Here is a 27,471-nt window from a genome sequence, read left to right as displayed (position 1 = left end):
ATGCGGGCGGGGCTAATCGGAATCTGCGAGCTCCCTTTAATAAGGGGGCCCCCAGATGCCGGCCCCCCACCCTATGTGAATGAGTATGGGGTACATCGTACCTCTACCCATTCACATGGGGGAAATGTAAAGTAAAAAAAACACACCACACAGAATAAAATATTTTATTAATCTGCTCCGGAGCCCCCCCTTTCTTCTTTAGCTCTCTTAGAAGGGGGGGTTTCTTCTCTCCCGATCTTCTGCCGGGACCCTGGGCTTCGGTGATTGCTGCCGGGGGAGGGCGCCATCCCTCGGTCCTCTCCGGAGCCTTCCGCCGGATGCCCCCACCCCATTTAAGCTCTTTTTCATTAGGGAGGGGCATCCGGACTTCGGGGTCTTCTGCCGGGGGATGGCGCCTATCCCCCGGTCTTTCCGGTGCCTTCCGCCAGGGTTCCGGTCTTCTGCTGGGGGTGCGCCAACTCCCCGGTCTTTTCTCTGCTCCCTCTTCTGCCTGGCTCCCCCGCGGAGCCAGGGCTTTCTTCCGTCTTCTTTCTTCCGTCTTCTTTCTTCTCTCTTCCTTCTTCTGCCTGTCTCCTCCGGGAGCCCAGGGCTTGTCTCCGCTGTCTTCTTCCTTCTCTTCCATTGGATGTTGACATGACGAGGTCCGGCGCTGGAATGCCGTCTGAGCAGTGGGCATGGACTTATATAGGGCAATGCCACCATGTGAACTCAACCCATGTGACATCACATTCCCATCATGCCCAGGGAATGTGATGTCACATGGGTTGAGGTCACATGGTGGCATTACCCTATATAAGTCCATGCCCGCCGCTGACACGGCATGTCAGCGCGGAACCTCGTCGTGTCAACATCGAATGGAAGAGAAGGAAGAAGACAGCGGAGACAAGCCCTGGGCTCCCGGAGGAGACAGGCAGAAGAAGGAAGAGAGAAGAAAGAAGACGGAAGAAAGCCCTGGCTCCGCGGGGGAGCCAGGCAGAAGAGGGAGCAGAGAAGACAGAAGAGAAAAGACCGGGGAGTTGGCGCACCCCCGGCAGAAGACCAGGAAGACCGGAACCCTGGCGGAAGGCACCGGAAAGACCGGGGGATAGGCGCCATCCCCCGGCAGAAGACCCCGAAGTCCGGATGCCCCTCCCTAATGAAAAAGAGCTTAAATGGGGTGGGGGCATCCGGCGGAAGGCTCCGGAGAGGACCGAGGGATGGCGCCCTCCCCCGGCAGAAATCACCGAAGCCCAGGGTCCCGGCGGAAGATCGGGAGAGAAGAAACCCCCCCTTCTAAGAGAGCTAAAGAAGAAAGGGGGGGCTCCGGAGCAGATTAATAAAATATTTTATTCTGTGTGGTGTTTTTTTTTTACTTTACATTTCCCCCATGTGAATGGGTAGAGGTACGATGTACCCCATACTCATTCACATAGGGTGGGGGGCCGGAATCTGGGGACCCCTTTATTAAAGGGGTCTCTCAGATTCTGATAAGCTCTCCGCCCGCATACCCCGACAACCAACGGCCAGGGTTGTCGGGAAGAGGCTCTTGTCCCTATCGACATGGGGGCAAGAGTGCTTTGGGGTGGGGGGGCAGTGCCCCCCTCCCCCACAGCACACACTCCCCCATGTTGAGGGCATGTGGTCTGGTATGGCTCAGGAGGGAGGGGGCGCTCGCTCGTCCCCACCCCCATTCCTGTCTGACCAGACTGCGTGCCTGGGATAAGGGCTTGGTTTGGATCTTGGGGGGGACCCCACGCTATTTTTTTGGGCCCCGGTTTAACCCCTTATGTTCCAGACCAAGCATAAGAGCCTGGTATGCACCTGGAGGGAACCCACCTTATTTTTTTTTGGGGGGGTCTGGAGATTTTTATTTTTTTAAACTACGACCATAAAAAAGTTAATATACAAAATAAACTAAATAACACAAAACAAACAACACACACAAACCATCATACCACCCTCCAAGAAAATAACTGCAAAAAAAAAAAAAAAAAAAAAAAAAAAAAAAACAAAACAACATTAGAACGGGTATTTACAACAGGCTCACTGGTACAAGAAAAAGTCTTTACAGTCCATCAAAAAAAGCTTGTCCAGATCATTGCCAACAAAAAAAAGAACAAAACCAACTTAAAACGGCTCACTGGTACAGTAGGGAAATATTAAAGTCCATAAAAACCACTACTGTCCAGATCATCGCCAACCCACAACACACCCCACCACCAGAACAACAAATACCTACAACCCACGTATGAGCGAGAACATGATAATCAGACATGTCTGTAGCCTTATTTCAAAAATAAACTATAAACAAAATCTAAGGGGGGTGAGAAAGGAAAGTTGCCCCTACCCATGGAGAGGGGCAGGGTCATGGCCTAAGGGGGCTGGAAGAGGAACCCCCTCCATAAATGGGCACACCTCTCAGGCCCGACCCTGCTCCTTTCCAGATCCCGCACCTTCACCAACTCCCGAAAGATATCGCCCACCACCTCATGCACAGACAGGATTTTGTCCCTAGTGGACACCAAACACCGAGCGTGCCAAGTGTAGTAAAGCACAACTACGCTGACTAAATAAAGTGACGATAACTCAAAACCCCTGCGGACCCCGAAGTCACCATACACCCGCTCAGCATAGGTCAGGGCCGGAAGGCGGGGGTAGCCAATGGCACCCCCTACCCCCGTAAGAACCTCCATGTTGAAGGGACATTGGACCAGAAAATGGTCCATGGTCTCCAATGTCCCTCCACATTCCCGTCGGGGACAGCCCCTGTCCCCTAGGTTCAGATATATGAGATTTGCACGGACGTACAGTCGTCCATGGAACGACCTCCATGCAAGATCCCAAAACTTGTTTGGAATTCTGGAAGAATTCAAGAGGGCTAACCCCTCCGTGAGGACCCTCTCAGGACAGTCCCTTAAAGACAGGGGCTTCAAAATGTCCGAGGCCATGACCCTCAGGTACAGCTCACGCCGACCCAGAGAGCCCACCTCAAGGGCAGTTATCCGCCACTGCCTCAGTGCCCTCAATGCCAGGGGGACGTAGGATGGGAGATACCCATGCGATCTCCTCAGATCGCCGGGCCTCCCCCCCTCCCCCCACCTCCTCAGGAACAGCAAGAGCCAGTCCTTGCATGAACATTCCCACCAGGAAGGTGCGTCCACAAAGATGGACTGCAAGTTGTACTTTACAAAAATGATGATGAAGAACACCACCGGGTTGACCATGTCCAACCCTCCTTGCCTTCGCTGGCGGTATGTGACCTCCCTCTTGATCAGGTTCAGTCTGTTTCCCCACAACAGCAGGAAGAACAGACCAGAGACCCGAGCATAGAGAGATGCTGGCAAAAGACACACGTAGCTCACAAAGAGAAACTCAGGCAGTAAGTACGTCTTGACCAAGCATACCCTTTCCCTCAGGGAAAGTTTCCAACCTCTCCAGGCCTTCACCTTCCGAGTGGCACTCACCAGCCTGCGCTCCCAATTTAGCTTGGGATAATCACCCGGGCCGAAATGAATGCCAAGTACTCGAATCTCTGGTACGGGCGTGGGGAACACGTCCGGAAGGGGGAACTGCTCCCCCTCCTTCCCCATCCAGAAAACTTCACTCTTGTCCCAATTGACCAGCGAACCTGACGCCTCAGAGTAGCACCCGATCTGGGATTCCACATAATGGGCCTCCTCACGACCAGATACCACCACCGAGACGTCATCCGCGTAGGCCACAACCTTCACTGCCGAAACCGGACCCCCGACAGGTCCCACCGGAACCCCCACAAGACGCTCGCAGTCTAGCCTCCTTACGAAGGGGTCAACCGCAAAGACGTACAGGAGGGGGCTCAACGGGCAGCCCTGCCGGACGCCAGAGTCCACAGAAAAGGCCCGACCCACCCAACCGTTGACAAGAGGGAAGCTCTCAGCTCCCCTATACAATACCTGTAGCCAATCAACAAATTGATCAGGCAGACCGTATCTCCTCAGAAGCAGCCAAAGGTACTCATGGTTCACCCGATCAAACGCCTTAGCCTGATCCAGTGCAAGCAGATACCGCTCGCTGCCATCAGCCCTGCACCTTTCCACAGCCTCCCGGACGTTCAGGACGGCACCAAAAGTGCCCCGGCCAGGAATTGTGCAGTGCTGAGAGGGAGACAGCATCCTGCCCGCCAAAGCAGACAGACGTGTAAACAAGATCTTTGCCAGTATCTTCCTATCTGTGGTAAGAAGGGCGATCGGACGCCAATTCTCCACCACAGACGGGTCTTTTCCCTTTGACAGAAGGATCAGAGCTGACCTTCTCATTGAGGGAGGCAGCAGGCCATAGGCCAAACATTCACGGTACACGTCCCTCAAATGAGGAGCCAAGAGGCTCTTAAAGGTTTTGTAAAACTCTGCCGTGAGCCCATCGGGCCCAGGCGACTTTTTAGATGCTAAAGAGCTGATAGCCTGCTCGACTTCAGCCACCGAGATCTCTTCTGTCAGAGAGTCAGGAAGGTCAGACCTCACTTCCAGTGGGGTCTCATCAAGGAATTCCCTGACTTTCTCCATGTCTAGAGGCCGCTTCTTCAGGAGGTCCGAAAAGTGGTCTCTGACGACACCCAGGATCCCTGATCTGGACCGGACCAGAGATCCCGAGGCATCCTTCAGGCCGTGTACGACCTTCGAACTCGCCGCCTCACCACAGCTCCTGTAGGGATCAGGAGAGATAAACTTCCCATAATCCCTCTCAAAAACCAGGGAGGCGAGACGGTCGTACTGACACTCCTTCATCTGCGCCTTCAGACCGGATATCTGTTCCCGAGAGCCCCCAGAGGACACCAGGCGGTCAAGCTGCCTGCGTAGTCTCTGGTAGGCCTGGTACTTGGAAGCTGCCCTGTACCCAGAGATTTCCCGGAAAAAATCACCAGACCTCTTTTTAACTACTTCCCACCATTCAAGGCGGGAGCAGTTGCCCTCAAGGAGCGAGGTCTGGTCCAGGAAGAAAACCTCATAGGCTTCCCTAACCTCAGGATCCTCCAGTAGCGACCCATTCAGGCGCCACATACCCCTCCCTTTCTGAGGAGTGTCGGCGACATTCAGGGCCACAGATACCATACAGTGATCGGAGAACTCCACCGACTGCAGCTCTGGAGCCGAGCAAGCAGAGTCCCCCTTTAAAAAAAACCTATCTAATCTACTCTTAGAACTACCTCGGGAAAATGTGAAACCAGTGAGGTTGGGGAGGTGACGAACGTGCACATCCACCAACCCGGCCTCCCTCACTACGCTATTCAAAAAAGTACTATCATATCCCAGAGGGTTGGCGGCACCTGCCCGGTCTTTGGGCCTAGTGATCATATTGAAGTCACCACCAAAGATCACCTGCTGGGATGTAAAAAGATAAGGCTTAACCGCCGTAAGGAGGCTCTTCCTCTCCCTCTTGGTTTGAGGCCCATAAAAATTAATGAGCCGGAGGAATTGCCCCCTCACGACAGCGTCCACCACCAGACATCTACCAATCTCCACTTCAATCACTCGCCGGCAAGCCACCGAACCAGTCTTAAAAAGGACCGCAACACCACTGCAGGGCTCGGCCGCAAGAGACCAGAGGGAGGGCCCACATCTCCACTCCCTCTTTGCTAGATGCATCTCTGCCACAGATGCCAGCCAGGTCTCCTGCAAAAACAAAATGTCAGCTTCAACACGGCTGAGAAAATCAAAGGCCATAAAACGAGCTCGTGCAGAACGAATACTTGCGACATTAATGGTCGCAAGCCGTATTGGAGAGGGTACCGCCATCAAAATGATTGAAAGGGTCACGTTCTCCTTCATACTACAAACACCAAAACATATTTACATATTTACACTCCCTCCTCCTCCTCTGAGTCCGAGGAGGAGGAGAGGACACCAAACGGGTTCCCCAGGGACACCCCACTTCGTGCCCCTGGGGGAACCCCACCCTTCACAGGGGACCTCCCGCCCCCAGATTTCACAGCCTTCCCCTTCTTCCTGCGTCTCACCTGCTCCCACTCCTGCCATCTCTCTGAGGTGACTACGCCACCCCCCTCCTCGGACCCGCTGCTCGAGATTTCCCTCTTAGATGAGGCTCGAGCAGCTTCCGTCTCCATGGCCACAAGGCCAGAGGAGACTTTGGGTCCAGAAGGGGGGGGGACGGGGATGGGAAGATGAGGGGGGGCTGCATGGGGAGGCAGATAGAACAGGTGGAGGGGGGGGGACCGGCCCTGCAACTAAAGGAGGGGAAAGCCGGGGCCCCGGACCCTCAGGCCCGGGACCCCCAGGCCTCCCCGACTCCTCCCCACCGGCTTCACCTTCCGGAGGACCGGGAGCCTCCTGGCCAACTGAGCCCGTATCTCCCGGGGGGGGAGCCCCTCGCCCACGCCTGCTCCGCCTTCTTTGAGGCTGTGGGCCTGTTGGTCCCTCCGGAGGGGCATTAGGGGCCCCAGGATCCCCACCCCCCCGGCCATCACTCGCCGGGGGGGCTTCGGCCGCTCCCGGCCCGGGAGGTCCCCCCCCTGAGAAAGAACCCCGATATGCTTTGGGGCACCGACTGAATGGGTGCCCCATCTCACCACACAAATTGCAGCATATCTTCCCACATGAGTCGGACTGGTGGCCAAACTCGTGGCACCGGCCACATCTGACCACCGTGCAGTCCGAGCTCATGTGGGTCGGGCTGCCGCACTTGAAGCAACGACGGGGCTGTCCCGGGTAGAAGGCCAGGATCCGGTCTCTTCCCAGGAAGGCGCTGCCAGGGAGGTGGGCAACACTGTTGCCCTCCCTCTTAAGCCGGATCCTGGCCAACCAAGCCCCGGTCCAGACCCCGCGCTCATCGAGGTTCTTTCTCAGGGGGGTTTGCAACTGCCCGTACCTCCCAAGCCAGGTGGCAATGTCCTCCGGAGGGAGCGACTCATTCCTCACCAGGATGGTGATGTTCTTTACCTCCTCCTGCCTGGAGATGGGAATGAGCCTGTACTTCTTCCAAGGGTCAACGCCCCTCACCAGCCCAAAGCTGGTGATGAAGCGTTCCATACACACGGGAGTGACAAAACTGATGTCAAACTCCCGTGTGTTGGTGGGGTGGATGACAGCAAAAAGGTCACCCACCCCAAAACCCAAGGAGAGTACCAGGTCCACCACCTCCCCTCGGGCGGGGCAGGGGTCCGGACCCTCGTACCGAAGCTGGACAACATTCCTACGCCTCCTCTCTGGACCACCTGTACCCCTCGTCCACGCCGACCCCTGCGTCCTCTCCTGGTCAGCAGGGGGGGCGCGGAAATTCTGGGCGCCAAACCGGCTGTACAGGTGGTCCAGAGGGGCACGAGAGCCCGCCACCTGGGCGAAAGAGCGACCCCCCTTTAGGGCAGATAATAAGTTGGCCTCCGGAGACCCCCGAAAGATGTTCTCCGGAAGCGGGGCACCCCCCTCAGCACCCCCAGAAGTGGGGGGGAACGGGGGGGCCCCCATCCCTGCCGGTGGTGTTGCACCCACCCCCACTGAACTACCCTGACCCCCCTGACCCACCACCCTTGGCCTGACTACAGGCCCCTCCCCCCCTGGGGCCACAGCAGAGGGGGGTACCTCCCCCACCAAACTCCCCCAACCAGACCCCTCTGCGACCTCACCAGCCCCTTGGGACTCAACCCGTATTGAGGGGATGCCCCCCTGGGACCCCTCCAACTGCCGGATAAAGTCATAAGCTGCACAGTCCACCGGGAGGGGTCCCACCTGACATTCCCCCCACCCCGCCTGTCCTGCAGGGAGCCCCTCGGGGCTTGTGGTAATGTCCATGGGGACCTGGGGGGGTGGCAGCTTACCGTCCATGTTACCGTCCATATTACCGTCCATGCTGTCCATTACTTGCCGGGGGTGCCTGGAGGTGCCTGCTGCAGCATCCGGGACTAGGCACCCCCGCACCCCCGGCCTCTCATCCCCCAGGTCCTCCAAGCCGGTGACACCAGCCGCAGATTCGCAGGGGGGCAGTTCTGATCGTGGGGGGTCACTTCCGGTCGCGGGGGGTGTACTTCCGGTCGCGGGGGGTGCACTTCCGGTCGCGGGGGGTGCACTTCCGGTCGCGGGGGGTGCACTTCCGGTCGCGGGGGGTGCACTTCCGGTTCGCGGGGGGTGCACTTCCGGTTCGCAGGCGGTCACTTCCGGGTCCCGAGCACTGGATGGGAGCTGGCCACATCCCCCTTCCCTGAAAAGGGGTTGGTTCCCACTGGGGAATGTGGCCTCAGCTGCTCCTCCCCCAGCAGCCGGCGCCATCTTGGTCACACTACACACCAGCTGTTTGCCTGAAGCTGACTTTGTTATTATACCTCCACCATGTACCTGCCTCTCTCCCGGTGACATAGCAGCTGCAGGAGCAGTCCCTGACACTTTCACTGCCAGATCATCCCGCTCTACTGCACGCTGAGGGGTCATGGAGGCCGGCACATGGTGGGCCCCAGCTGTGGCAGCGTGACCATCCTGAGGGAGCCTGGGCATGCTGACCCGAAGACACCGGGGGGGTACCTCCGGCGGCGCCTGGGCCCTGCGGCCTCCTGGATCACTGGGCTCCCCTGTCATAGCCAACCCCCCAGCCCCTTTTTTCACGGACCGAGGGATCGGCTCTCGGGAGCCCTCCCCAGGTTTTATGGCCTTACTGGGCCCTGCACCACCAGAGCTTCCACCCCCCCCACTACACCCAGGCTCTCCTGACTTCCCCGGCTGCCTGGAGGGTTGGGACCCCGACCGCCCGCTGCTCCTCCTTGCCGTCTGACTTCCTTCCTGGCTGGCCTGCTGGAGGGTCTTCCTGAGCTCCTCAAGGAAAGCAACTTCTCCAGCCCCACGTTCACAAAATCCCCCAATATAGTCCCAAATTTCCTTCACCTGCAGCCGGTGGGTGTTAATGGCCTCCCTGTACTCCGACCTCTTACTGCTGGAGCACCTGTCCCTCTTGTCCCTCAGGCCTGCGAGAGCTGACATTTTTTCCACGCAGGCCTGGGCTATCCTAACCAGCAGGGACTTGATCTTATCACACCTCTTCCTGGCTTTGGCCTCAGTCTCACCTGGTTGGATGGTAGTCCAGTCTAAGAGACCCTGCTGGGTGCCCAGGAAGAGGCGGTCATCCCTGCTGATCTTCGTCTGGCTGGAGGAGGGCAGGTGCTGCTGGTTACTCCGGAGGCCGGATGCAGGTCCTTCTCCTGGGCTGAGGGAGGCCATCCCTCCCCTCTTCCGGAGCCAGGGGCTGGGGGCTGGGGCTGGGGCTGGAGGCTGGTACAGGTGGCTGGATCCTCTGGAACACAGGAGCTCTGGAAGACAGGTCTTCTCTCTACTCCAGCAGGAAGTTGAATGACCAAACTGGGAGGAGCTGGAAGCTTTTTGGTCTGGAGATTTTTATTTTTTTAAACTACGACCATAAAAAAATTAATATACAAAATAAACTAAATAACACAAAACAAACAACACACACAAACCATCATACCACCCTCCAAGAAAATAACTGCAAAAAAAAAAAAAAAAAAAAAAACACAACAACATTAGAACGGGTATTTACAACAGGCTCACTGGTACAAGAAAAAGTCTTTACAGTCCATCAGAAAAAGCTTGTCCAGATCATTGCCAACAAAAAAAAAAGAACAAAACCAACTTAAAACGGCTCACTGGTACAGTAGGGAAATATTAAAGTCCATAAAAACCACTACTGTCCAGATCATCGCCAACCCACAACACACCCCACCACCACAACAACAAATACCTACAACCCACGTATGAGCGAGAACATGATAATCAGACATGTCTGTAGCCTTATTTCAAAAATAAACTATAAACAAAATCTAAGGGGGGTGAGAAAGGAAAGTTGCCCCTACCCATGGAGAGGGGCAGGGTCATGGCCTAAGGGGGCTGGAAGAGGAACCCCTTCCATAAATGGGCACACCTCTCAGGCCCGACCCTGCTCCTTTCCAGATCCCGCACCTTCACCAACTCCCGAAAGATATCGCCCACCACCTCATGCACAGACAGGATTTTGTCCCTAGTGGACACCAAACACCGAGCGTGCCAAGTGTAGTAAAGCACAACTACGCTGACTAAATAAAGTGACGATAACTCAAAACCCCTGCGGACCCCGAAGTCACCATACACCCGCTCAGCATAGGTCAGGGCCGGAAGGCGGGGGTAGCCAATGGCACCCCCTACCCCCGTAAGAACCTCCATGTTGAAGGGACATTGGACCAGAAAATGGTCCATGGTCTCCAATGTCCCTCCACATTCCCGTCGGGGACAGCCCCTGTCCCCTAGGTTCAGATATATGAGATTTGCACGGACGTACAGTCGTCCATGGAACGACCTCCATGCAAGATCCCAAAACTTGTTCAGAATTCTGGAAGAATTCAAGAGGGCTAACCCCTCCGTGAGGACCCTCTCAGGACAGTCCCTTAAAGACAGGGGCTTCAAAAAGTCCGAGGCCATGACCCTCAGGTACAGCTCACGCCGACCCAGAGAGCCCACCTCAAGGGCAGTTATCCGCCACTGCCTCAGTACCTTCAATGCCAGGGGGACGTAGGATGGGAGATACCCATGCGATCTCCTCAGATCGCCGGGCCTCCCCCCCTCCTCCCACCTCCTCAGGAACAGCAAGAGCCAGTCCTTGCATGAACATTCCCACCAGGAAGGCGCGTCCACAAAGATGGACTGCAAGTTGTACTTTACAAAAATGATGATGAAGAACACCACCGGGTTGACCATGTCCAACCCTCCTTGCCTTCGTTGGCGGTATGTGACCTCCCTCTTGATCAGGTTCAGTCTGTTTCCCCACAACAGCAGGAAGAACAGACCAGAGACCCGAGCATAGAGAGATGCTGGCAAAAGACACACGTAGCTCACAAAGAGAAACTCAGGCAGTAAGTACGTCTTGACCAAGCATACCCTTTCCCTCAGGGAAAGTTTCCAACCTTTCCAGGCCTTCACCTTCCGAGTGGCACTCACCAGCCTGCGCTCCCAATTTAGCTTGGGATAATCACCCGGGCCGAAATGAATGCCAAGTACTCGAATCTCTGGTACGGGCGTGGGGAACACGTCCGGAAGGGGGAACTGCTCCCCCTCCTTCCCCATCCAGAAAACTTCACTCTTGTCCCAATTGACCAGCGAACCTGACGCCTCAGAGTAGCACCCGATCTGGGATTCCACATAATGGGCCTCCTCACGACCAGATACCACCACCGAGACGTCATCCGCGTAGGCCACGACCTTCACTGCCGAAACCGGACTCCCGACAGGTCCCACCGGAACCCCCACAAGACGCTCGCAGTCTAGCCTCCTTACGAAGGGGTCAACCGCAAAGACGTACAGGAGGGGGCTCAACGGGCAGCCCTGCCGGACGCCAGAGTCCACAGCAAAGGCCCGACCCACCCAACCGTTGACAAGAGGGAAGCTCTCAGCTCCCCTATACAATACCTGTAGCCAATCAACAAATTGATCAGGCAGACCGTATCTCCTCAGAAGCAGCCAAAGGTACTCATGGTTCACCCGATCAAACGCCTTAGCCTGATCCAGTGCAAGCAGATACCGCTCGCTGCCATCAGCCCTGCACCTTTCCACAGCCTCCCGGACGTTCAGGACGGCACCAAAAGTGCCCCGGCCAGGAATTGTGCAGTGCTGAGAGGGAGACAGCATCCCGCCCGCCAAAGCAGACAGACGTGTAAACAAGATCTTTGCCAGTATCTTCCTATCTGTGGTAAGAAGGGCGATCGGACGCCAATTCTCCACCACAGACGGGTCTTTCCCCTTTGAAAGAAGGATCAGAGCTGACCTTCTCATTGAGGGAGGCAGCAGGCCATAGGCCAAACATTCACGGTACACGTCCCTCAAATGAGGAGCCAAGAGGCTCTTAAAGGTTTTGTAAAACTCTGCCGTGAGCCCATCGGGCCCAGGCGACTTTTTAGATGCTAAAGAGCTGATAGCCTGCTCGACTTCAGCCACCGAGATCTCTTCTGTCAGAGAGTCAGGAAGGTCAGACCTCACTTCCAGTGGGGTCTCATCAAGGAATTCCCTGACTTTCTCCATGTCTAGAGGCCGCTTCTTCAGGAGGTCCGAAAAGTGGTCTCTGACGACACCCAGGATCCCCGATCTGGACCGGACCAGAGATCCCGAGGCATCCTTCAGGCCGTGTACGACCTTCGAACTCGCCGCCTCACCACAGCTCCTGTAGGGATCAGGAGAGATAAACTTCCCATAATCCCTCTCAAAAACCAGGGAGGCGAGACGGTCGTACTGACACTCCTTCATCTGCGCCTTCAGACCGGATATCTGTTCCCGAGAGCCCCCAGAGGACACCAGGCGGTCAAGCTGCCTGCGTAGTCTCTGGTAGGCCTGGTACTTGGAAGCTGCCCTGTACCCAGAGATTTCCCGGAAAAAGTCACCAGACCTCTTTTTAACTACTTCCCACCATTCAAGGCGGGAGCAGTTGCCCTCAAGGAGCGAGGTCTGGTCCAGGAAGAAAACCTCATAGGCTTCCCTAACCTCAGGATCCTCCAGTAGCGACCCATTCAGGCGCCACACACCCCTGCCTTTCTGAGGAGTGTCGGCGACATTCAGGGCCACAGATACCATACAGTGATCGGAGAACTCCACCGACTGCAGCTCTGGAGCCGAGCAAGCAGAGTCCCCCTTTAAAAAAAACCTATCTAATCTACTCTTAGAACTACCTCGGGAAAATGTGAAACCAGTGAGGTTGGGGAGGTGACGAACGTGCACATCCACCAACCCGGCCTCCCTCACTACGCTATTCAAAAAAGTACTATCATATCCCAGAGGGTTGGCGGCACCTGCCCGGTCTTTGGGCCTAGTGATCATATTGAAGTCACCACCAAAGATCACCTGCTGGGATGTAAAAAGATAAGGCTTAACCGCCGTAAGGAGGCTCTTCCTCTCCCTCTTGGTTTGAGGCCCATAAAAATTAATGAGCCGGAGGAATTGCCCCCTCACGACAGCGTCCACCACCAGACATCTACCAATCTCCACTTCAATCACTCGCCGGCAAGCCACCGAACCAGTCTTAAAAAGGACCGCAACACCACTGCAGGGCTCGGCCGCAAGAGACCAGAGGGAGGGCCCACATCTCCACTCCCTCTTTGCTAGATGCATCTCTGCCACAGATGCCAGCCAGGTCTCCTGCAAAAACAAAATGTCAGCTTCAACACGGCTGAGAAAATCAAAGGCCATAAAACGAGCTCCTGCAGAACGAATACTTGCGACATTAATGGTCGCAAGCCGTATTGGAGAGGGTACCGCCATCAAAATGATTGAAAGGGTCACGTTCTCCTTCATACTACATAATACATAAACCTATACACATATTTACACTTCCTCCTCCCCCTCGGAATCCGAGGAGGAGAGGACACCAAACGGGTTCCCCAGGGACACCCCACTTCGTGCCCCCGGGGGAACCCCACCCTTCACAGGGGACCTCCCGCCCCCAGATTTTACAGCCTTCCCCTTCTTCCTGCGTCTCACCTGCTCCCACTCCTGCCATCTCTCGGAGGTGACTACGCCACCCCCCTCCTCGGACCCGCTGCTCGAGATTTCCCTCTTAGATGAGGCTCGAGCAGCTTCCGTCTCCATGGCCACAAGGCCAGAGGAGACTTTGGGTCCAGAAGGGGGGGGGATGGGAGAGGCAGGAGGGGGGCCAGAGACAGGGGGGGGGACAGGAAGGGGATCGGCAGAAGAAGGGGGAGGGGGGGGACGGGACTTGGGAGGGGGGGGACGAGGGGGGGGGGGGACGGGGATGGGAAGATGAGGGGGGGCTGCATGGGGAGGCAGATAGAACAGGTGGAGGGGGGGGGATCGGCCCTGCAACTAAAGGAGGGGAAAGCCGGGGCCCCGGACCCTCAGGCCCAGGACCCCCAGGCCTCCCCGACTCCTCCCCACCGGCTTCGCCTTCCGGAGGATCGGGAGCCTCCTGGCCAACTGAGCCCGTATCTCCCGGGGGGGGAGCCCCTCGCCCACGCCTGCCCCGCCTTCTTTGAGGCTGTGGGCCTGTTGGTCCCTCCGGAGGGGCATTAGGGGCCCCAGGATCCCCACCCCCCCGGCCATCACTCGCCGGGGGGGCTTCGGCCGCTCCCGGCCCGGGAGGTCCCCCCCCTGAGAAAGAACCCCGATATGCTTTGGGGCACCGACTGAATGGGTGCCCCATCTCACCACAAAGGTTACAACAGATCTTCCCACATGAGTCGGACTGGTGGCCAAACTCAAGGCACCGGCTACATCTGACCACCGTACAGTCCGAACTCATGTGGGTCGGGCTGCCACACTTAAAGCAGCGGCGGGGCTGGCCCGGGTAGAAGGCCAGGATCCGGTCTCTGCCCAGGAAGGCGCTGCCAGGGAGGTGGGCAACACTGTTGCCCTCCCTCTTGAGCCGGATCCTGGTCAACCAAGCCCCGGTCCAAACCCCGCGCTCATCAAGGTTCTTTCTCAGGGGGGTTTGCAACTGCCCGTACCTCCCAAGCCAGGTGGCAATGTCCTCCGGAGGGAGCGACTCATTCCTCACCAGGATGGTGATGTTCTTAACCTCCTCCTGCCTGGAGATGGGAATGAGCCCGTACTTCTTCCAAGGGTCAACGCCCCTCACCAGCCCAAAGCTGGTGATGAAGCGTTCCATACACACGGGAGTGACAAAACTGATGTCAAACTCCCGTGTGTTGGTGGGGTGGATGACAGCAAAAAGGTCACCCACCCCAAAACCCAAGGAGAGTACCAGGTCCACCACCTCACCTCGGGCGGGGCAGGGGTCCGGACCCTCGTACCGAAGCTGGACAACATTCCTACGCCTCCTCTCTGGACCACCTGTACCCCTCGTCCACGCCGACCCCTGCGTCCTCTCCTGGTCAGCAGGGGGGGCGCGGAAATTCTGGGCGCCAAACCGGCTGTACAGGTGGTCCAGAGGGGCACGAGAGCCCGCCACCTGGGCGAAAGAGCGACCCCCCTTTAGGGCAGATAATAAGTTGGCCTCCGGAGACCCCCGAAAGATGTTCTCCGGAAGCGGGGCACCCCCCTCAGCACCCCCAGAAGTGGGGGGGAACGGGGGGGCCCCCATCCCTGCCGGTGGTGTTGCACCCACCCCCCCTGAACTACCCTGACCTCCCTGACCCACCACCCTTGGCCTGACTACAGGCCCCTCCCCCCCTGGGGCCACAGCAGAGGGGGGTACCTCCCCCACCAAACTCCCCCAACCAGACCCCTCTGCGACCTCACCAGCCCCTTGGGACTCAACCCGTATTGAGGGGATGCCCCCCTGGGACCCCTCCAACTGCCGGATAAAGTCATAAGCTGCACAGTCCACCGGGAGGGGTCCCACCTGACATTCCCCCCACCCCGCCTGTCCTGCAGGGAGCCCCTCGGGGCTTGTGGTAATGTCCATGGGGACCTGGGGGGGTGGCAGCTTACCGTCCATGTTACCGTCCATATTACCGTCCATGCTGTCCATTACTTGCCGGGGGTGCCTGGAGGTGCCTGCTGCAGCATCCGGGACTAGGCACCCCCGCACCCCCGGCCTCTCATCCCCCAGGTCCTCCAAGCCGGTGACACCAGCCGCAGATTCGCAGGGGGGCAGTTCTGATCGTGGGGGGTCACTTCCGGTCGCGGGGGGTGTACTTCCGGTCGCGGGGGGTGCACTTCCGGTCGCGGGGGGTGCACTTCCGGTCGCGGGGGGTGCACTTCCGGTCGCGGGGGGTGCACTTCCGGTTCGCGGGGGGTGCACTTCCGGTTCGCAGGCGGTCACTTCCGGGTCCCGAGCACTGGATGGGAGCTGGCCACATCCCCCTTCCCTGAAAAGGGGTTGGTTCCCACTGGGGAATGTGGCCTCAGCTGCTCCTCCCCCAGCAGCCGGCGCCATCTTGGTCACACTACACACCAGCTGTTTGCCTGAAGCTGACTTTGTTATTATACCTCCACCATGTACCTGCCTCTCTCCCGGTGACATAGCAGCTGCAGGAGCAGTCCCTGACACTTTCACTGCCAGATCATCCCGCTCTACTGCACGCTGAGGGGTCATGGAGGCCGGCACATGGTGGGCCCCAGCTGTGGCAGCGTGACCATCCTGAGGGAGCCTGGGCATGCTGACCCGAAGACACCGGGGGGGTACCTCCGGCGGCGCCTGGGCCCTGCGGCCTCCTGGATCACTGGGCTCCCCTGTCATAGCCAACCCCCCAGCCCCTTTTTTCACGGACCGAGGGATCGGCTCTCGGGAGCCCTCCCCAGGTTTTATGGCCTTACTGGGCCCTGCACCACCAGAGCTTCCACCCCCCCCACTACACCCAGGCTCTCCTGACTTCCCCGGCTGCCTGGAGGGTTGGGACCCCGACCGCCCGCTGCTCCTCCTTGCCGTCTGACTTCCTTCCTGGCTGGCCTGCTGGAGGGTCTTCCTGAGCTCCTCAAGGAAAGCAACTTCTCCAGCCCCACGTTCACAAAATCCCCCAATATAGTCCCAAATTTCCTTCACCTGCAGCCGGTGGGTGTTAATGGCCTCCCTGTACTCCGACCTCTTACTGCTGGAGCACCTGTCCCTCTTGTCCCTCAGGCCTGCGAGAGCTGACATTTTTTCCACGCAGGCCTGGGCTATCCTAACCAGCAGGGACTTGATCTTATCACACCTCTTCCTGGCTTTGGCCTCAGTCTCACCTGGTTGGATGGTAGTCCAGTCTAAGAGACCCTGCTGGGTGCCCAGGAAGAGGCGGTCATCCCTGCTGATCTTCGTCTGGCTGGAGGAGGGCAGGTGCTGCTGGTTACTCCGGAGGCCGGATGCAGGTCCTTCTCCTGGGCTGAGGGAGGCCATCCCTCCCCTCTTCCGGAGCCAGGGGCTGGGGGCTGGGGCTGGGGCTGGAGGCTGGTACAGGTGGCTGGATCCTCTGGAACACAGGAGCTCTGGAAGACAGGTCTTCTCTCTACTCCAGCAGGAAGTTGAATGACCAAACTGGGAGGAGCTGGAAGCTTTTTGGTCTGGAGTTCCCCTTCATGAACAGCGATCTGTCATTTACACATGTCAGTCCCACCCCCCCCCCCTACAGTTAGAACACACCCAGGGAACATATTTAACCCCTCCCTCGCACCTAGTGTTAACCCCTTCCCTGCCAGTGGCATTTTTTGAGTAAGCAATGCATTTTTTACAGCACTGATCGCTAGAAAAATGCCAATGGTTCCAAAAAAGTGTTCGATGTGTCCACCATAATGTCGCAGTACCGATAAAAATCGCTGATCGCCCCAATAACTAGTTAAAACAACAAAAAAAAAAAATTTGTAGACGCTATAACTTTTGCAAAAACCAAACACTAAACGCTATTTGCGATTTTTTGGAACCAAAAAGATGTAGAATACGTATCGGCCTAAACTGAGTTTTTTTTTAGTTTTTTGAATATATATTTTTGGGGATATTTATTATAGCAAAAAGTAAAAATAATTTTTACATATGTGGGCGGGACTTACGCAAGTCCCGCCCACATATATAAACATCGTTCAAACCACACATGTGAGGTATTGACGCGTGCATTAGAGCGAGAGCAATACTTTTACCACTAGACCTTCTTTGTAACTATAAACTGGTAACCTGGAAAAAAAAGAAAAAGGTCGCCTATGGGGATATTCACGGAATTCATTTTGGCCCCATTGCAGGAGTGTTTCCAATAGTAAAGCGTGACATGTAAGGTATCTATTTACTCAGTGTAACATCATCTTTCACATTATCCCCAAAAATTGGGCTCACTTTTGTGTTTTGTTAATTTTTAACCACTTGAGCCCGGACCATATTTCTGGTCAATGACCGGGCAAGTTTTTGTGATTCGGCGCGGCGTCGCTTTAACTGACAATTGCGCAGTCGTGCGACGTGGCTCCCAAACAAAATTGGCAACCTTTTTTTTCCCACAAATAGATTATTAAATGTGCGTGTTTACTTCTGTCTTTAACACCTCCCCTTCAGGCTGGAAAGCATCAGATCAGGGGAAACCAAAAAAAAAAAGCTCTCATTCCATTGCAGCTTGGTTCCTACATGTGTGATGAACTGAGCATGCTCAAACACTTAGAAAAAAAATATCCTTTCTTTTTAAAAGGTGAAAAACACTCATTGGATGCTCATAGAGCGTGGTTTGGATTAATTGCAGGTGTGCCCAATTACAAGCTCACCCAAACTAGAGACTGCAATTTGGTCATGTGATTTCAATTGCTTCATTACTAGCACTGTTATAAAAAGCTTGGATCGATCAGTCCTCAGCTGCCCTCAGAAGGGGCAGGATGCTGTTGCTATTGGTGGACAGGCTTGACGTGCTGATTTACAGCACTGTGCTTAAATCTAGCGCAAGGCAATCCTATTCAAATTGTGGGTGTTTGAGGGAAGCCAAGTGAGTGTTAGAACCCCTGCTTTGTGTTTTTTTATTTTTGTGTTGAGCTTTGTGTCCCTTTTCTTAAAATTGGCTTCACTTCCTGTCACACAGCTGAACAGGAAGTGAGGTTAAAACCCTACCAGTGTCATTTCTTGGGGACACCGGTCAATCTAACTAGTGTCCCCATTAAGCAAATTGCACTCCAGCACTGCTGTGTACACCCCAAATCATGGGTCTTCAAACTACGGCCCTCCAGTTGTTCAGGAACTACAATTCCCATCATGCCTAGTCATGTCTGTGAATGTCAGTGCATTACAAGGCCTCATGGGATGTGTAGTTCTACAACAGCTGGAGGGCCGTAGTTTGAGGATCCCTGCCCCAAATGATTATTTAGTTTGGGGTTTAGTAAAGGCAAAGCCACTCTGCAGTACAAGCATAGTTGCTGAAAATCAGAGAGGAAGCACTGATGGTTTTAACATCCAATCCTGTAGAAGCAAAGTTGTTTTGTTTTCTTCCTTGCTTTGCACTTGTAGGAGTGGATTTGCCTTTAGTAAATGGACCCCAAAGTCCAAGATCCCTAATAATTTGGGGTGTACACAGCAAAATGCTAGAGTGCAATTTACATAATGGGAAACTATTTAGATTGATCTCTGTGTCCACAAGAAAATATATTAGTAAGGTTTTACCCTCACTTCCTGTTTGGCTATGTGACAGGAAGTGAATGAATTAGAAAGGGTGAAGACACCTCACAAATGTTGTCACTATCAGGGGTGCAGACATCCCCAAAAAAATGAGCAGATAATACTTATTTGCAAAGTAATAATTTTTTAGTTAACATTGGGTGGGGTGCTCTAACACACACATTCCTACATATTAGCAACGCTCTATCCTGGCCTATTGGCATGGTTATATTTTCTTAGGGCTCTCAATAAAACTCTATGAAATTTGTGCTTAAACTAGAACCAGGGGCGGACTGACAACTCATGGGGCCCCTGGGCAATAGAAGATTATGGGGCCCCTCTGGCTTACAGATGACCACCACGCCAGGAGGTAGTGCAGAGGCGGGCAGCTAAAATCTTGGGATATTCACATTAAAAGCATGTCATTTTCGGACATATCAGGGACAGATCTAAAAAAAACACAGATTTTTACATACTGTCCCTGGTTTTACTGAGCCTGGCAACCCGGATGGGGCCCCCTAGTGGCATGGGGCCCTCGGGCAGTGCCCGAGTGACTCAATGGTCAGTCCGCCCCTGACAAGAACTATAATCAACAAGTTTTATTTTCTTTCATTTTGGATAGAGTGAGGGAGGGTTATAGGCCCTGTCAGTTTATTTTGTATTATCTGTGTCCAATTGGGGAGATTTGCCTTCACTTCCTGCCCCATAGCCAAACAGGAAGTGAGAGAAAAACTATGCAAATTAACCACTTCCCGCCCAGCCTATGGCCGATTTACGTCCGGGAAGTGGTTACACAATCCTGACAGGACGTCCTGCAGGATTTCATGCCGCACGCGCCTGTGGGGGCACGCAGCGCGGCGATCGGTGATGCGGGGTGTCAGTCTGACACCCTGCATCTCCGATCTCGGTAAAGAGTCTCTCACGGAGACGGAGACTCTTTACCACGTGATCAGCCGTGTCCAATCACGGCTGATCACGATGTAAACAGGAAGAGCCATCGATGGCTCTTCCTCACTCGCGTCTTACAGACGCGAGTATAGGAGAGCCGATCGTCGGCTCTCCTGACAGGGGGCGTTCGCGCTGATTGTTTATCAGCGCAGCCCCCCCTCGGATCACCACACTGGACCACCAGGGATGCCCACCCTGGACCACCAGGGTGTGCAAAAACAAAAAAAATATAGAACAAAAAAACAAAAAGCATTAAAAAATAAGAAAAAAGATGCCAATCAGTGCCCACAAATGGGCACTGACTGGGAAAATCAGTGCCACCCCACAGTGCCCATCCATGCACAGTGCCCACCTATCAGTGCCCACCTGTGCCACCCATAAGTATCCATCAGTGCCACCCATAAGTGCCGCCCATAAGTATCCATCAGTGCCACCCATAAGTGCCGCCCATCTGTGCCGCCCATGAGTGCCCATCAGTGCCGCCTATGAGTGCCCATCAGTGCCGCATAGCAGCGCCGCCAATCAATGCCACCTCATCTGTGCCGTCAGTACTACCTCATCGATGTCCATCAGTGCCATCTCATCGGTGCCCATCAGTGCCGCCATATCAGTGCCCGTAATTGAAAGAGAAAAACTTATTTACAAAAAAATTAACCTAAAAAAAGAAAAAGGTTTTTTTGTTTCAAAATTTGCAGTCTTTTTTTAGTTGTTGCGCAAAAAAAAAAACGCAGAGGTGATCAAATAACAACAAAAGAAAGCTCTATTTGTGGGGAAAAAAGGACGCCAATTTTGTTTGGGTACAGTGTTGTATGACCGCGCAATTGCCATTCAAAGTGCGACAGTGTTGAAAGCTGAAAATTGGCTTGGGCGGGAAGGTGCGTAAGTGCCTGGTATGGAAGTGGTTAAGGGAATCCAGTGCCCCCCCAGAACTAGTGTGTGGGTCCCCTGAAAATTACTGGGCGGGGTTATACAAAAACAGGGTGTGACCTTGACAGGAAGGGGTGGGTCATTTTTCTATTAGGAGGTGCAGATATGTAGTCAGGCCTAGGGCAGAACCAAACCTAAATATACTACTGCATATTAGGGCTTATTTAGACCGGAACCGATTTACAGCGTGTTTTTATATTGTGGGAGGAAACCCACGCAGGCACAGGGAGAACATGCAAACTCCATGCAGATGCTGTCACGGGCGGGATTCGAACCAACGACTCTTTTGCTGCTAGGTCAAAGTGCTATACACTACACCACTGTGGTGAACGAACATGATTGCAGCTGAAAGCATGAGATCTTTTTTTTTTTTTTTCAATACCATGCTTTCCAGCCTTATTGACCCCGCCTCTCTCCATAAAGAGGACCTGTCACACACTAGTCCTATTACAAGGGATGTTTACATTCCTTGTAATAGGAAGAAAACTGATCATTTTTTTTTTATTTCAGTGTAAAACATTATAAAACTAAATAAAAATAAATAAGAAAACCCCCAAAAAAAATTTTAAAGCGCCCCGTCGCGACGAGCTCGCGCACAGAAGCAAACGCATACGCGAGTAGCGCCCGCATATGAAAACAGTATTCAAACCACACAAGTGAGGTATCGCCGCGATCGTTAGAGTGAGAGCAATAATTCTAGCCCTAGACCTACTCTGCAACTCAAAAAATGCAACCTGTAGAATTTTTTAAACGTCGCCTATCGAGATTTTTAAAGGGTAAAAGTTTGACGCCATGCCACGAGCGGGCGCAATTTTTAAGCGTGACATGTTGGGTATCATTTTACTCGGCGTAACATTATCTTTCACAATATAGAAAAAAATTGGGCAAAATGTATTGTTGTCTTATTTTTTAATTCAAAAAAGTGATTTTTATCCAAAAAAAGTGCGCTTGTAAGACCGCTGCGCAAATACGGTGTGACAAAAAGTATTGCAATGACTGCCATTTTATTCCCTAGGATGTCTGCTAAAAAAAAAATATATAATGTTTGGGGGTTCTGATTAATTTTCTAGCCAAAAAATTGTGATTTTCACATGAAGGAGAGAAGTGCCAGAATTAACCCGGTGGGCAAGTGGTTTAAGTACTCATGGCTATAAAGAATAGAGTCATTGCTCATTAAAAAAAAAAAAAAAAAAAAAAAAAAGGGGGTCCCTCCAAATTAAATTACCAGGCCCTTCAGGTCTGGAATGGATATTAAGGGGAACCCCGCCGTAAAAACCCCCAAAAAAAAGACGTGCGGTTCCCGGCAAATATCCATTCCAGACCCTTCAGGTCTGGTGTGGATTTTAAGGGGAACTCCACCCCAAATTGAAAAAAAAAATGGCGTGGAGTCCCCCTAAAAATCCACACCAGACCCTTATCCGAGCACGTTGACCTGGCCGGCCGCAGAAAAGAGGGGGGGACAGAGTGCGGCCCCCCCCTCTCCTGAACCGCACCAGGCCACATGCCCTCAACATGGGGAGGATGTCCCCATGTTGATGGGGACAAGGGTCTCATCCCCACAACCCTTGCCCGGTGGTTGTGGGGGTATGCGGGCGGGAGGTTTATCAGAATCTGGAAGACCCCTTTAACAAAGGGGACCCCCAGATCCTGACCCCCCCCCTGTGTGAAATGGTAATGGGGTACATTGTACCTCTACCATTTCACCCCAAAAAAAATGTCAAAGTGATAAAAATGACAGTAGCCGGTTTTTGACAAATCTTTTAATAAAATCTTCTTTTCTTCTTTCCTTCGGGTTTCTTCCGCTGCTTCTTTCTTCTAGTCCACATCTTGCCCGACGTCTTCTTCTATCTTCTCCGTCCGTCCTTCCGCCTTCTGGTCCCGCATCTTGCCCGTTGTCTTCTCCGTCCGCCTCCTCGTCCGCATCTTGGGTCTTCTGCGGTCTTCTTCTCGGTCCGCCGCCTTCTCGTCCCCTGCGTTTGAATTTGATTTGGCCGCCGTTTTCCCGCTCCTGGGACCCGCCCCCCTCTGACGCCACAAGTAAACTCCTTAGAAGGTCATGTGCGTCAGAGGGGGGCGGGGTCGCAGAGCGTCACACAGCGGGGGAATTCAATTTCAATCGCGCCGCCCGGAGAAGAAGTTCCCGCCGTGTCACACTCATGTGACCCCGCCCCCCTCTGACGCACATGACCTTCTAAGGAGTTTACTTGTGGCGTCAGAGGGGGGCGGGGTCACATGAGTGTGACACGGCGGGAACTTCTTCTCCGGGCGGCGCGATTGAAATTGAATTCCCCCGCTGTGTGACGCTCTGCGACCCCGCCCCCCTCTGACGCACATGACCTTCTAAGGAGTTTACTTGTGGCGTCAGAGGGGGGCGGGTCCCAGGAGCGGGAAAACGGCGGCCAAATCAAATTCAAACGCAGGGGACGAGAAGGCGGCGGACCGAGAAGAAGACCGCAGAAGACCCAAGATGCGGACGAGGAGGCGGACGGAGAAGACAACGGGCAAGATGCGGGACCAGAAGGCGGAAGGACGGACGGAGAAGATAGAAGAAGACGTCGGGCAAGATGTGGACTAGAAGAAAGAAGCAGCGGAAGAAACCCGAAGGAAAGAAGAAAAGAAGATTTTATTAAAAGATTTGTCAAAAACCGGCTACTGTCATTTTTATCACTTTGACATTTTTTTTGGGGTGAAATGGTAGAGGTACAATGTACCCCATTACCATTTCACACAGGGGGGGGGTCAGGATCTGGGGGTCCCCTTTGTTAAAGGGGTCTTCCCGATTCTGATAAACCTCCCGCCCGCATACCCCCACAACCACCGGGCAAGGGTTGTGGGGATGAGACCCTTGTCCCCATCAACATGGGGACATCCTCCCCATGTTGAGGGCATGTGGCCTGGTGCGGTTCAGGAGAGGGGGGGGGCCGCACTCTGTCCCCCCCTCTTTTCTGCGGCCGGCCAGGTCAACGTGCTCGGATAAGGGTCTGGTGTGGATTTTTAGGGGGACTCCACGCCATTTTTTTTTTCAATTTGGGGTGGAGTTCCCCTTAAAATCCACACCAGACCTGAAGGGTCTGGAATGGATATTTGCCGGGAACCGCACGTCTTTTTTTTTTTTTGGTTTTTACGGCGGGGTTCCCCTTAATATCCATTCCAGACCTGAAGGGCCTGGTAATTTAAGTTGGGGGAACCCCTACACATTTTTTTGTTTGTTTTATGAATGAATCCCTTTAGAATTGTCAGAGCCGACAATTCATTATAGCCGCGTGTGAATTTTTAAATGACTTTTTTCCTTCAGAATGTCACTTTGTGCAGGGGGAGTTCTAAGTGCGGGAAAAATGCGCTATTTCACATGCTGACATTACACCCCCCCTAGGTACGAAATTTAAAGGAATATTTCACTTTTATTGTTTCACTTTAAGAATTATTAATTTCACTGCTCCCGAAAAAACGGCCGTTTTAAAAAATAAAAAAAGCATTGATACATGTTCCCTGGGGCAGGACTGAGGTCCCCAAACACTTTTTAGGACAAAACTTGCAGATTAGCCTTTAAAATGAACACTTTTGATTTCTCCCATAGACTTCTATAGGGAGTTCGGCGCGGCTTTACATATTAGTTTCAATGCGCCGGCTGCTACGCTGGTTCATGCGCCCAATTAAGCCTCCACCCGGAGTACTAATTAACGCATGAACCAGCGCAGCGCACAGAGCATAGTAAATCAGGCCCAGTGTGTTAAACCTTTTTTTGCGGAATTACACTATTTGCACTTTTTTGTTTCTCCCTACCATTTATGTGGAGCTTTTGATATTTACATCGAAATTTATCCTCGCCAACTGGAAATATCTTGATATAAAAGCTCAATTGCCAAAACACGAGAGTGTGAGGCATATTGGTCTGGTGAGTGTCCATTTTGATGGGGAAGGAATCACAGATCACTGTCGGGTGTGGTGAAAGGTCTTGAAGATCGTAGGATCCTTAAATATATGAACTTTTATCTCTTTGACCCAATTTTTTGATTTCTTATAGAGACTTTCTTTTGCACTATCAGTGCGTTTCAGTCACATTTCTTTAGTATCACAGGTGTTTATTTGTATGCAGTCACATGATTGTGAATATTATTACTTCACTGTATTTATATATGATTTGCGATAACCTATATGGTATGTGACACTGTTTATGTTTAGTAGAATATGCACATATATTCTGTTAGCGATGTTGCAATTTGTTAATACTCTTGAGGGAGTATTTTAATTTTTCGTTTGTTTTCACTGATTTCTTTTTTAAACAGCAGCTAGGCATCACACATCTTTTCCACAAGCACAGCGGTGGGCGGCTATTAGGGCGTTTTTAGACCATCCATTTCTTCTATTCCATAAATGTACAGGTGATAGCCGATGCCAAATACCTCATATGGCACGTCCGTGCCAAACACCCAGGGTCCAGCCATGACAGCTTCATATACCGTCAGAGCCCCATCCCAACAGAACGTGTATGGGGACAGCTGGCTGGTTGGTGAGTGACATGGGTGTCAGGCATGTCTGTCCCCCCCATGATGCAGACATCACGAGGGGCACATGCATGACTAACATCCTCCTGTCTTTTCCCTTCCAGGTGACGCAGCATATGCACTTGGACCCCATCTCAAGACTCCATTCCGGAATCCCCAAACCAGAGGAGAGAGAAGATACAATGAAGCACACGCACGTATCCGTGGAGTGGTGGAACGCACCTTTGGCCTCCTGAAGTCCCGTTTCCGATGCCTGGATAAGTCTGGGGGTACCCTGTTGTATTCCCTAAACTTTGTGTGCCAGATCATCGCTGCATGTTGCATGCTGCACAACTTCGCCATGAGAAGGGGCCTGGAGATTGACCTACGTGATGACCTTACCCCCCAACCACCCAGTCCCCCCCTGCCAGAGGCTACCCCATCTGCTGATGGTACAGCAGTCAGGAGATGTCTCGTGGAACAAATCTTTGAACGTTAAACACACACATTAATCATGGCACAATGAGAATGCACGCATGCACACCACTGTGGTCCCTAGCGCACACACCCCACATCCACATCACATTGGATTAGACCAAAGTACACCGCACGGTACTAAGGAGCAGCAACGCCGCGTCAAGGCCCCAATGATGTTGCTGTCCATTCATACGTCATTCATACGGACCTGGGGAGAACTTATCCCCAACGACCGAGGGTGACACCCCTTACTGGCAGGAGTGTCACCCCCCCACATTCACACACCATTCACACTGTACTCTGCACTACTGCCTGTGTGCAGCAAAAATAACATAAAAAGCTCTTAACCAGAGCAACAAAAATATAAAAAGCTCTTAACCAGAGCAACAAAAATATAAAAAGCTCTTAACCAGAGCAAAAAGAACTCCAAAAAAAAAAACACTTGCCCCGGCGCGGGCTACGCCTGGTGCCCAGGCTCCTGGCCCTCACTTGCCTTGGGGGAGCCTCAGTTGGGGGGTGGGGCATCAGGTTGGGGAGCATCCCCAGGTCCCTAAACAAAAAAATTGATATATAATGAAAATTGAAGCCAGTAAACCCAAATCAATGGGAAGCTGTAAAAAGAAGAAGAACTCAGTCCCAATGTGTCCACAATAGATATAGTTCATATAAAGGTGAACAAATGTTGAAGAGCAAATGTGACAACCACCACCACGAATCAGTAAAAATTGGAGGCTTACCACATGGCAAGCAATGAATGCTTGCGACTGCAAACCCCAGCCAGGGCCTTTAGGCGATCCTCACGGGGGGGGGATGAATGTTGAAACCCCCAAACGAATCCACGATTTTTGGAACGTGTCACAAAAGAAAACACTCAATAGTGAAGTATGTCGTAGATCAGTACACATATGAGGTATATAGTGACTTAGGAACCACCACCACCAACACCCTATAAATAGGAGGCTTACCAGAGCATATGAAAAAAACAGCGAGTGGCTAAAACCCTAGCCTGGGCCTTTAAAAATCCTGGGATGTGATTACAATCCTTAGGGATCCTCCGTATTCAGTAGGTACATAAAAAGAATAATGGGGCCCACATAGTGAAGTACGTTTGAAACTGTACATTTAATGAGTAAAAATATGCACTTACAAGGTCATATAAGAATAAAAGCAGAGAGAAGCCGGCCGGCTCGGAACAAACGCCCGTCCACTCTGAACAACACGTCCTGCGTCCAGCGTGCTGACGCAGGACGTGTTGTTCAGAGTGGACGGGCGTTTGTTCCGAGCCGGCCGGCTTCTCTCTGCTTTTATTCTTATATGACCTTGTAAGTGCATATTTTTACTCATTAAACGTACAGTTTCAAACGTACTTCACTATGTGGGCCCCATTATTCTTTTTATGTACCTACTGAATACGGAGGATCCCTAAGGATTGTAATCACATCCCAGGATTTTTAAAGGCCCAGGCTAGGGTTTTAGCCACTCGCTGTTTTTTTCATATGCTCTGGTAAGCCTCCTATTTATAGGGTGTTGGTGGTGGTGGTTCTTAAGTCACTATATACCTCATATGTGTACTGATCTATGACATACTTCACTATTGAGTGTTTTCTTTTGTGACACGTTCCAAAAATCGTGGATTCGT

Source organism: Rana temporaria, chromosome 12 (assembly GCF_905171775.1).
Source record: "Rana temporaria chromosome 12, aRanTem1.1, whole genome shotgun sequence".
Classification (NCBI taxonomy): domain Eukaryota; kingdom Metazoa; phylum Chordata; class Amphibia; order Anura; family Ranidae; genus Rana; species Rana temporaria.
Note: the sequence above shows the minus strand (reverse complement) of the source record.